The sequence below is a fragment of the Giraffa tippelskirchi genome, chromosome 6 (assembly GCF_054371585.1).
Source record: "Giraffa tippelskirchi isolate mGirTip1 chromosome 6, T2T-mGirTip1v1.2.pri, whole genome shotgun sequence".
NCBI classification, from domain to species: domain Eukaryota; kingdom Metazoa; phylum Chordata; class Mammalia; order Artiodactyla; family Giraffidae; genus Giraffa; species Giraffa tippelskirchi.
This window is the reverse complement of record NC_137280.1, coordinates 97,421,939-97,434,195: the sequence shown is the minus strand read 5'-3', so window position 1 is coordinate 97,434,195 and position 12,257 is coordinate 97,421,939. Positions and strand designations below refer to the sequence as shown.

Here is a 12,257-nt window from a genome sequence, read left to right as displayed (position 1 = left end):
AATGAGTGGACTCTTCACATCAGATGGTCCAAATATTGGAGCTTCAGCTTCAGTCCTTCCAATGAATATTCAGGGTTGATTTCCATTAGGATTGACTGGTTTGTTCTCTTTGCAGTCCAAGGGACTCTCAAGAGTCTTCTCCAGCACCGCAATTTCAGGAAGGGGAACACATGTAAACCCATGGCTGATTCATGTCAATGTATGGCAAAAACTATTACAATATTGTAAAGTAATTAGCCCCCAACTAAAATAAATAAATTTATAAAAAAAAAAAAAGAGTCTTCTCCAGCACCGCAATTTCAAAGCATCAATAAAATATAAGTAAATAATAATGCAAATCCTTTGCTTAGCAAGAAGCTGGGCAAAGACAGGCAGCAGCCCCAGCCATTAGACCCCTGCCTGTCCATGGCAGCACTGGGTTTCCCTTGTGGCTCAGCTGGTAAAGAATCCATCTGCAATGTGGGAGACCTGGGTTCGATCCCTGGGTTGGGAAGATCCCCTGGAGAAGGGAAAGGCTACCCACTCCAGTATTCTAGCCTGGAGAATTCCATGGGGTCGCAAAGAGTCAGACACAACTGAGCGACTTTTACTTCACTCACTGCCCGTGGGAGCATTGGAGCATGTCAGCTGATGCCAGACTGTCCTTCAGGCTGCAGGCCCAGCTCCTCCAGGCTCCCACCAGGCTGTACCTCTCATCACATCGACAGCAGCATCTAGTATTTGAGCTATGAAGTGGACCTGAGCACAGCAATTCTCTTCCACTAAGCAGACCAGTTCTTATGTATTTCTCATCCATCTACCTGCTCATTCACTCACTGGTTCACCACATGTCTGCTTTGTGCCAAGCTCTCTGCTCAGGCCTGGGACATGTCTGTCTATGAAGGCAGTGGGTCTGAGGGTCAGCAAGGGAGTGCCCCCCCAGCTCTATCTTGTGGGGGCAGGTGGCAGGGAAAGCTTCCTGGAGGAGGTGACCATCCAGCCTGAGGGATACTGGACAGTATGTCTGGGGCTCTGATGGGGAGGCTGGAGGCTGGACCGTGGCCTGGAGAGGGGTGGGAGTTTCCAGCCAGGTGGGCAAGGTATATCACCTGCAGGTGAGGGGACTAAAGTTCTAGAAAGCTCTGAGGCTGCTCTGAGGGAAGGAGGGAGTGGAGCCAGGGGTCAGGGGCTCCTCCTGTGGAGGAGCTCCAAGGGGATTGCAAGAGGCAAACAGCTCCCTGGCCACCCAGTTGTAGCCTAAAGGATTAGGGAATATGGTTGGTAACTGTGCCCATGAACTTCCATGCTAAAGCAAGCTGTCAGGAACCTGGGGACCTTGGACCAAGTATGTAGGAGCTCTCCATACTATGTTCAGGAATCTTTCAAAACTCTGAAACCATTTTACAATGTAAAAGTTCATTTAATAAACTACCCTGGATATTCACATACACACCTCTCCCCCCAGCTCTCTGCTCCCCTCCGCTGCCCTCTGTCCCAGGTCACCTGCCCACGTGGGCTCACCTGCCCAGGCCACACCCTCTACCTCGACTGCACTGGCCTCTCCCCCTCCCAGAAAATCCGAGGGGCCAGAACCGGGCGCCCCACGTGGCTCCCGGGGCACGACCCGCCCACTCCCTCCCTCCGCCGGCCCAGCTCCTTCATGGGATCCACCTGGGCTCCTGACCAGGTGCGCAGGACGGCCCACACCCAGTTGTCCTTTCGGAGCCTCGGGGAGCCGGGACCGGCGCGGGTGGGTCTCAGGTGAGCAGGGGAATGGGTGCCGTGTTGGGGGCAGTGATCGGGGGAGGGGTGCCGCGTGGGGGGCAGTGATGGGGGAGGGGTACCTTGGGGGGCGGTGATGTAGGAGGAGGGCGGCCAGCCCAGGAGTTGCCCGGGTTGGGGGAAGGCGGTGCTCCCACCTGGTGCCGCCCTCAGCCCCGCCCCATCCCCGAGGTGGCTGGAGTCCCGGTTGATTGTGGAGGGAGCCGGGTCGCGCTGTGCAGCCTCGGGCGGAAAGCGGTGAGTCTGGGGTCTCCCGATATGAGGTGGCCGCCCTCTCCCCACGCCTGGGTTCAGGCTGTGTAGACGGAAGAGGTGCGGTGCGGATGTGGTCCGGGTTGTTGGACGCGTCGTGTAGAAGCCCTCGGGGAGTGTGAATGAGGCCTTGCTCTGTAGACGCGGCCGGGGGCCCTGTGTTTTTCCCGATCCTGAGGGCTCCCTGTCCCCAGTGGCCGCTCTCCTGCCTTCCCACCATTAGCCCGACTAAACCCGCTTGGGGGTTGGGAATGGGGCGGCAGAAAATGGGGTGGAGGAGCAGAGACGGGGAGGTCTCCAGGGGTTTGGGGAGGGTCCCTCTGCTCTCCTCCCTACGGCTTCTTTCAGCTAATCCCTTGCTAGGGCGTGAAAATCCGAATAGTATTTGGGGTGGGGTGCTCACAAGGCCTGGGTTTCGAATGGGGTCGTAGTCGGTTACCTGCAGCACGTGTGGTGTGTGAGCCGATTGCGCGTAAATGTGTGGTCTCAGGCGTGGGGTTGCCTGTGGCTGTGTGGGGTGGTGTTATTGCCTGTACGTTGTGTGTCTGTGTGACCGCGGATGTGCATGGCTGTGTGTGTGACTGCACTGTGAGATCCTGTATGATTTTGTGGGTGGTTGTGTGTGTGGACCCCCTTCCCAGTTTGCTTGTTTGGGGAGTGGGGACAGAGTACCTGGGACCCCCCAGGACGCCACGTGTAGCCCTCCTGGCCCACCAAATAGCCAGTCAGGTGTTCTGATTCATTGTGATCTGATCAGGTAAAGAGTCTGCCTGCAATACGGGAGACCCAGGTTAGATACCTGGGTTGGGAAGATCCCCTGGAGAAGGAAATGGCAACCCGCTCCAGTATTCTTGCCTGGAAAATCGCACGGACGGAGGAGTCGGGCGGGCTACAGTTCATGGGGTCGCAAAGTCGGACATGACTGAGCGACTTCACCCTCCCCGTCTCTTAAGTGTTGCTACTGATGCGCCTGCAGTGAGGGACTGGAGGGGCGGACCCCACAGGCCATCCCAGAGGAGATGTGTGTGCATTCAAGGCAGGATTCTCAAAGTTCAAAGTGTGGAACTGGAAGAGCCTCAGAGGGAGGCGGCTGGGTGGCCTTTGGTTAAGACTGGGCACCCCACTCGGCACAGGATTCCTGGAGAAAGGTCTGCTCCTGGTACCACAGACATGGGTGGCAGGAAAGAGACCCTGGGGGGAGCCCACGGCCACGCACAGGGGAGTGTGTCCTTCCTGAAGGAGGATGTGAAGGTCTGGGCATCTGCTTCCATCCATGGAGTCCAGGATAGAGAGAAACCAGCGGTAGGGAGGTGGGAAGCACCTGTGGGTCTGTGGCTGGCTCCAGGGGAGCTGGGGCCTGGACCCAGTCAGTTTCCCCGCTCACCAGCTCTCTTCCTGCCCTGGGGCACAGTTTAGAGCTCTTGGTCCCTGTCCCCACAGCTCACCTGCTCTACCTGGACTGCAGAGTCCTAGGGAGCCATGCCCATTTTGTGATGGAGACACACCGACAGGGTGGGGGACATTCCTGAATTCCAAGAACTCCATGTGTGTGTAGGCAGGGGGTGGGGGAAGGAGACAGAGACACCTAGAGAGACACAGAGACAGAGATGTGGGGAGGCAGAGATAGAGACAGATACAAAGAGACACAGAAGTAGAGAAAGAGGGAGAGAATGACAGAGACAGATAGGAGCTGTCTCTTCAAGCCACAGTGTCCTTATCTGTAAAGTGGGGATAATCCTGCTGGCCCCCTCCTCGTAGGGGTGCTGGGAGGCTGAATTAATTGACATGAGGCTGTGAGCCCCACACAGATCTTAGGCACAACCTTTCTGCTCCTGGCTGCTTCTCTTTGGTCATAAGCACATCCCATGGATGTAACAGTGGGACCAGGGAAACAGCTGTCCCCCATTATCTGAATACGCGTGGCTCTCGAGTAAAGCAGAGGATAACATGTTCCAGGTGGTTGGCTCATGTCTACATCAGCCTTTGCTGTTTTCCCCACTTTACCTCTAGTTAATAAGTTACCATCTTAGTTAATAAGAAAGGTGATTTCAGAATCCTGTTCATTGCAAAGATGGCACAGAGTGTCCCGGTACACCCTTCATCCAGTGCCTCCTAGTATTCAAACCTTGCGTTGCCATAGCATAGTGATCAAAACTAAGAAAACTGACATTAGGTACCATCCTTGGGCTTCCCACGGAGAAGGCAATGGCAACCCACTCCAGTACTCTTGCCTGGAAAATCCCATGGATGGAGGAGCCTGGTAGGCTGCAGTCCATGGGGTTGCTAAGAGTCGGACATGACTGAACGACTTGTCTTTCACTTTTCACTTTCATGCACTGGAGAAGGAAATTACAACCCACTCCAGTGTTCTTGCCTGGAGAATCCCAGGGACGGGGGAGCCTGGTGGGCTGCCGTCTATGGGGTCGCACAGAGTCGGACACGACTGAAGCGACTTAGCAGCAGCAGCAGTTGGGCTTCCCAGGTGGCGCTAGTGGTACAATACCTGCCTACCAATGCAGGAGATGTAAAAGATGTGGGTTCGATCCCGTGGAAGATAGCATGGCAGTCCATTCCAGTATTCTTGCCTGGAGAATCCCATGGACAGAGGAGCCTGGCCGGCTATAGTCCGGAGTCTATAGGGTCGCAGAGTCAGACACGACTGAAGAGACTCATTATGCATGCCTTGGTGGACCAGGGGGTAAGACTCTGCACTCCCACTGCAGGATGCATGGGTTTGATCCCTGGTTGGGGAACTAAGATCCTACGTGCTGTACAGTGTGGCCAAAAGAAAAAAAAGAAAGAAATTGACATTAAAATGAACATAAACACTTGCAATCAATTTTGCCTAGATTTCCCTGGTTTTTGCACTAATGACCTTTTTCTGTTCTGGTATTTAATCTGAGATTCCCCACTGCACTGAGAACCTGTACTTGTTTTAACTATACAAGTCACAAGTGATTGGAAGTTTCTTTTTTTCATGTACATGTCTGTATCCGTTTCCCTGGGTATCGCCCATGTTTATCAGCTTCTTGCCTCAACCGCCCCCCTCCACCCACAGGCTCTCTGACTCCCTTTTCCTCTGTGCACTTTAAAAAGCTACAAAAACATGAGATATCATCACTGCAAATAGTTCTCTCACAAACACCTCTTCCTATGAAAACCTAACAAAAAGTCCACAGACAAAAAGGGGGAAAAAAAAAAAGACCAAGCTTATTAAATTTCCTAAAGGCTTGCTGAGTGAGTGATTTCATGAGGTTGGGGCAGTGGGGGAGGGGCAGTGTCCTGGCTGGACGTGAGCCTGAGGATTGGAGCCGGGTGGGGTAGAACAGGGGAGAACAGGAGAGGCTGCGATGCAGATGAGAGAAGCCTGTTGTATAGATCAGCGCTGGCAGCCGTGGAGGCAAAGAGGGAAGACCAATGGGGGGATGGAAGACTGTCTTGGATGAGTGGCAAGAAAAAAAACTTACACAGAGAGGTGAGCAAAGAGTTGAGAGTCACGAGGGGAAGAAATGTAGGAGCCCAGGAGCAAAGCTGGGGTGAGGTTTGGGTTTTTGCTGAAGTTGGTTTGTAGTGTTTTTTGTTTTTTGTTTTTTTAATTTTTATTTTTTGGCTGCACCACAGGACATGTGGGATTTTAGTTCCCTGACGAGGGATTGAACCTACACCTCCTGCATTAGAAGGGCAGAGTCCTAACCACTGGACAACCAGGGAAATCCCAAGGCTTTGCTAAGTTGATAGTTGACTCTGCTTGGAAAAAAGTGACCCCAAGCCTCTTATTTCTTCTTGGAGAGGCTGAATTATGGTTTGAACCAATGAGATATAATTGGCCGTTAAAGACAAGCAGAGGAGGGACTTCCCTGGTGGTCCAGTGGTTAAGACTCTGTGCTCCCAAGGCAGGGTGCCCGGGTTCCATCCCTGGTCAGGGAACTAGGTCCCACAGGCCAAACCAAAGATCCCACATGCTTCAACTAAAACCTGGTGCAGCCAAATTAAAAAAAACCCCACAAGATGAAGATTCACTGCAGAATAGTGTGGAACACCAAGAATACAATGTGTGGTTCCTGAGAAGGAGAACTGAAAGCCAGACAGAAAAGTCCTGGGGCCTGGAGTCTTGTGTATCAGTTCTCAGTTTCTGTGTAACAAATTCTCCCCAAAGTTCACACATGAAGACAAGTGTTTGTTATTCAGATTTCTCTGGGCAAGAATTTGGGAGTGCTTTGTCTGGGGATTCTGGCTGAGAGTCCCTCATAAGGTTGCTGTCTCTGAAGCCCTGATGAGGACAAGGGTTGGAGCTTCCAGGAGGCCCCTTACATGGCCCCTCCCCAGCAGGACCTCCCACGGTGCTGCTTGAGCCTCCTTACTACCTGGTGGCCAACTGCCCCAGAACAGGCAGGGGAGAACCTCAGTGCCTTTTACGACCTACTCAGAGGTCTCGGGCCATTGCTTTTAGTATTTTTATTTATTAGGCATGAGTCAACTCTAGTCCACTCTCTAAGGGAAGAGAATTGTTGTTCAGTCACTAAGTCATGTCCTACTCTTTGCGACCCCGTGGACTGCAGCATGCCAGGCTCCCCTGTCCTTTACTATCTCCCGGAGTTTGCTCAAATCCATGTCCATTGAGTCGAAGATGGCATTCAACCATCTCATCCTCTGTCGCCCCATCTCCTCCTGCCTTCAGTCTTTCCCAGCATCAAGGTCTTTCATAATGAATTGGCTCTTCACATCAGGTGGCCCAAGTATTGGAGCCTCAGCATCAGTCCTTCCAATGAATATTCAGGGAAGAGATTTAGGCTCCACCAAAGAGGAGAGTGGCAAGAAATCTGTGGACCTCCTTTAGAACCACCACCCCCCCATGACCTTGGGCAAGTGTCCCAGTTCCTGTGTGCCTCTGTTTCCTCTTCAGTCAGAATACACTGGTCTTGTAGGACAGTTGTGATCATAGATTAGGTAACATGTATAAATATCATTTAGTGCAATGCCTGCCACATAGACTTCCCAGGTGGGCTTCCAGGTACAGCTAGTGGTAAAGAACACACCTGCCAGTGCAAGAGACACAGGGCACAGGGGTTCAATCCCTGGGTTGAGAAGATCCCCTGGAGTAAGAAATGGCAACCCATTCCAGTATTCTCGCCTGGGAAAGAGGAGCATAGTGGGCTGCAGTCCATGGGGCTGCAAAGTTGGACACAACTGAGCGATTGAACACATACATCTATCTGCCACACATGCTTGTTGACTTACTGAAGGCATTTCCCCAGTGCACTTCCATTCTCTTGAGAAATGATGTCTCACCTGGAGCAATCAAACTAGAACTCCCTGGCGCTTGAGGTCAGGATGGAGAGTGGGATAACTTGCTTTCTTCGTACATATTGAGCTGTGGTTGTTCTTGTCCTGGCTCCCTTTCCAGTGCTTGGCCACTTCTTCCAAAGGGACTCCAGGTTCTATACCTTGGCAGATATCACCTTACCTTCTACTGTCACTGGTTCAGTTGGCACCATTTGGGAGAAAACCTACACAGCAGGGGATGCAGAGGGGAAGTAGAGGTAATGGCCTTGAGGGTGTAGACAAGCTCATTGGATAGAAGGCACAGACCGTGCAAAGTCCCTGGGGCAAGGCCGTGTCTGTGTGTTTGAGGAATAGCCAGGAGGCTGATGTGGCTGGAATAGGAGGAGGGAGCTGAGGACACACAGCAAAGAGTGGGTGGGGCCGGCTCATGAGGGGCTTATGCCCTGAGTGAGAGCCAGGTGGACGTCTAGGACACGGACAAGGTCTGGGAGATCTCTGCTTAGCCCAGGGTAGAGGTGGTGCAGGTGGTAAAGAACCTGCTTGCCAAAGCAGGAGACATAAGAGACATGGGTTCAATCCCTGGGTTGGGAAGATCCCCTGGAGGAGGAAATGGCAATCCATTCCAGTATTTTTGCCTAGAGAATCCCATGAACCGAGAAGTCTGGTAGGCTACAGTCCATGGGATCGCAAAGAGTTGAACACAAATGAAGTGGCTTAGCATACACAGAGGTGGTGCAGGTGGCCTAATCCTAGGTGCATTTTTAAAATATGAATTTTAATGGGTCTTTTTTAAAATGTGGACCATTAGCAAATTATTTATTTTTGGCTGTGCTGGTTTTTTGTTGCTGAGAGGGCTTTTCTCTAGTTGCGGCGAGTGAGTGCTACACTCTAATTGTGGTGCGCGGGCTTCTCATTGCAGTGGCTTCTCTTGTTGCAGAGCGCAGGATCTAGGGCACACAGGCTTCAGTAGCTGTGGCTCCTGGGCTCTCGAGCACAGGACTGATTGTTGTGGCACCTGGGCTTAGCAGCTCCAAGGCATGTGGGATCTTCCCGGATCAGGGATTGAGCCCGAGTCTCCTGCATTAGCAGGCGGATTCTTTACCACTGAGCCACCAGGAAAGCCCTAATGTGGACCATTTTTAAAGTCTTTATTGAATTTGTTACGACGTTGCTTCTGTTTTATGTTTTGCTTTTTGGCTGCCAGGCATGTGGGATCTTAGCTCCCCAACCAGGGATCAACCCCGAGGCCTCTGCATTGGAAAGGAGAGTCCTAACCACTGGAATGCCAGGGAAATCCCCCATGTGCGTTTTTGGAGGAGGCACTGACAGCATTATCAGGCAGACTGGATGGAGGTTGCACAAAAGGCCTCAGGAGGACTCCAGGCATTGGTGGTCTGAGTGACATTGAGCTTGGAGCTTCTGTCTGTGGCGGGGAAACCTGGGAGGAACAGATATCCTTGGGGCCAAGAAGGGCTGTCAGTTGGGTGTGTGTCAGACTGAAGACATTTGTCAGTCACTGACTTGTGACTTGTAACAAATAGCCATCAGTTTGGCAGCTTGAGGTGGCTCATGTCTATCATCTCCTGGTCTCTGTGGGTCAGGAGTCTGGGCATGGCTTAGCTGGGTCCCTTGCTCAGGGTCACACAAGGCTGTGGTCAGAAGGCTGGCAGGGCTGTGTTCTCATCTGAAGGCTTGATGGGGAAGGATCCACTTCCTAACTGGTGCAGGTGACCAAGGGTCTGGCTGGTGGGCACCCTCAGCTCCTAGAGGCACCCAGAGCTCCTCCCCACACAGGCTCTTCCAATAAGCTCACCCTTTCAGCAAGCCAGCCAGCAAGGTCTTCAGTCTGCTAAGATGGAAGTCTTATATGATACAATTTAGTCCTGACAGTGATATCACGTCTGCCATATCCTACTGCCATTTTTTTTTTCTTTTTGACCATGCAGCTCATGGGATCTGGTTCCCTGTCCAGGGATTTAAACCAGACAGTGAAAGAGTGAAGTTCTAACCTTTGGACCACCAGGGAAGTCCCCATTTTGTTGTTGTTCAGTTGCTAAGTCCTGTCTGACTTTTTGTGACCCCATGAACTGCAGCACGCCAGGTTTCCCTGTCTTTCATTATCTCCTGGAGTTTGTTCAAGTTCATATCCATTCAGTCGATGATGCTATTTAGCCATCTCATCCTCTGCCACCCCCTTCTCTTGCATTCAATCTTTCCCAGCATCAGAGTCTTTTCTAATGAGTCAGCTGTCTACATCAGATGGCCAAAGTATTGCAGCTTCAGCATCAGTCCTACCAGTGAATATTCAGGGTTGATTTCCTTTAGGATTGACTAGTTTAATCTCCTTGCAGTTCAAGGGACTCTCACGAGTCCCCATATCTTATTGCTTAGAAACTTAACACAAGTCCTGACCACACTCAAGGAGAGGTGATCACACAGGTGTGGGGTCACCTCAGGTCACCTGGAAGGAGGTTCCAGAAGCCAACTCAAGTGGGGCATTCAGAAGATAAATCTGCCCTGGAGATGAAGATGTCAGGGTGTTATTAAAACCACAGACTGGATGGGATCACAGGGCAAGGTGCATATCTGCAAGTAGTCCATGAAAATATTTATTTAATAAATATTCTTTAAATGGTCTACCTTTTTCTTTTGATTTTTTAAAATAACAGCTGTATGGAGATATAATTCGTATTTCACAAAGTTCACCAATGTAAACCAGTTGAGTGGTTTTGGATATTTTCACAAATATATACAACCATCCCCACAATCGATTTTGGAACATTTTCTTTTTAAAAAATGTTTATTTATTTTTGTTTTTGGCTTTGACTTCATTGCAATGTGGGCTTTTCTCTAGTTGTGGTGAGCAGGGGCTACAATTTAGTTGTAGTGTGAGGACTTGTCATTGCGATGACCTCTAGAGCACAGTCTGGAAGAGTACAGGGACTCAGTAGTTGTGGTACATGGGCTTAGTTGTTCCGAGGCATGTGGGATCTTCCCAACCCAGGAATGGAACCCGTGTCTCCTGCATTGGCAGACAGATTCTCACCCATTGGACCGCCAAGGAAGTCCCTAGAACATTTTCTTTTTTAATTTGTGAAGTCTACTTTTTAAACCTAAAAGCTTTTTGAAAATGAAAACTTAGTTGCTGATGTGCACAGACAGAAAATGAATAAGAGAGTGGAACTAAAAAACAAAATGACTGAGGAAAAAGTCAGACAGTGCTATTGAATCGTGAGCATCCTCTGGGGCCCAGGCTAAGAGACGGTAAGCAGGACCCTCACCTCGGGCCCAAAGTTTAAGGGAATGCCAAGAAGCTCAAGATCAAGAGAAATGATATCACAGTGCAATAATGGACACACCCAATGCATGCAGGAGAAAGCTTAAGAAGCAAAATTTCAACATTTTAAACAAAGATGACACACAGAGGGCTGGGATGGGGAGGACGAGAGAAAGGTGAGTGAGTGAGTGCAGTGTGGGATCCTGCCTTTATGTAAAATGTTGCTGTTTGATTGGTCATGGATTTCTTGGTGTTGATTTTGATTTTTGATTTCAGACAATACTGTTGATCTTTAAGGGCTTCCCAGGTGGTGCTAGTGGTAAAGAACCCACTTGCCAATGCAGGAGTTGCAAGAGATGTGGGTTCCATCTGTGGGTGGGGAAGATCCCCTGGAGGAGGGCATGGCAACCCACTCCAGTATCCTTGCCTGGAGAATCCCCATGGACAGAGGAGCCTAGTGGGTAGGTCCCTGTATGAGGTCACAAAGAGTTGGACATGACTGAGCATACACATAGTTGATTTACAATGTTGTGTTAGTTTCAGGTGTACAGCAAAGTGACCCAGTTATAAATACACATATATCCACTATTTTTTAGGTTCTGTTCCCATACAGGTGATTACAGAGTATAAATGGAGTTCTCTGTGCTGTGCAGTAGGTCCTTATTAGTTAATCTATTTTCTGTGTAGTCATGTGTGTATGTAGTCCCTATCGATCTCACTGACGGAGAAGGTGAATGGTGGAGAAGGTGATTGGTGTCCCCTGAGGCTGTTGTCTCATCACCCCACCCCCGCTCAGCCTGGCTCCCTCCCGGAGGCTCTGTGCATGAGGCTCACTCTCGTTGGAAACAGGTTCTGGCAGGCATTTGAGAGGCAATGAGGACACACGGGCTTTACACTGAGCCACTTCGCGGCACATCAGGAGGCTGGAAACAGACACTGTTCCTGCCTCGTTCACGAGGACGGCTCAGTTCTCGGGGTACCCTGGCTGAGCCTTTCCGTGTGTGTGTGCGTGTTCAGTCATGTCTGACTCTTTGTGACCCCATAGACTGTAGTCCACCAGGCTCCTCTGTCCATGGGATTCTCCAAGCAAAAATACTGGAGTGGAGTGGGTTGCCATGCCCTCCTCCAGGGGATCTTCCCGACCCAGAGATCAAACCCACATCTCCTGCATTACCAAGAACGCCACCTGGAAAGCTCAAGCCCTTCCTTGGGAACCCCCAGATGGCTCCAGACCCTCCCTGGCACATGAAGACAGAGGGGGAGTAGGGTGACCAAATGTCCTGATTTCCAGGTTCAATCTGAAGGAGCCCCAGGTGACCTGGGGTGATTTGTCACCCCATATTAGTCACCCCATCACTGCCTTGGTGGGGTGAGAGTCAGGCCATGGGATGACAGTGGTGGATATTCCAAGGAGGGGGCTGATGCACCTGCGGGCTCAGCTGGAGACCTGGGTGCTGAGCTTCACAGTCTGGATCTGCAGTCCCTGTGTTCTGATCATAGATTCTACAGGTTTTTCCTTTTTTTAAAAAAAAAAATTCTTTTTTTAACTTTCTTATTTTATATTGGAGTCTAGGTTGATTGACAATATTTGGCTCAGTGGTAAAGAATCTACTTGCCAATGCAAGAGACTCAGGAGACTCGGGTTCAATCCTTGGGTTGGGAAGATCTCCTGGAGGAGGAAATG

At 50.7% G+C, this 12,257-nt stretch overlaps 1 protein-coding gene across 3 annotated transcripts in view; it reads left to right on the top strand.

Moving 5' to 3' along the window:
• Positions 1–1,938: 1,938 nt before the first annotated feature.
• Positions 1,939–12,257, top strand: part of TMPRSS9 (transmembrane serine protease 9) — a 57,878-nt gene continuing 47,559 nt past the window's right edge. For all 3 annotated transcript variants that reach the window (XM_081499943.1, XM_081499942.1, XM_081499945.1), the window contains exon 1: positions 1,939–1,998. The gene's annotated coding sequence lies outside the window, so the exon portion shown is untranslated. The remainder of the gene's footprint in view (positions 1,999–12,257) is intronic.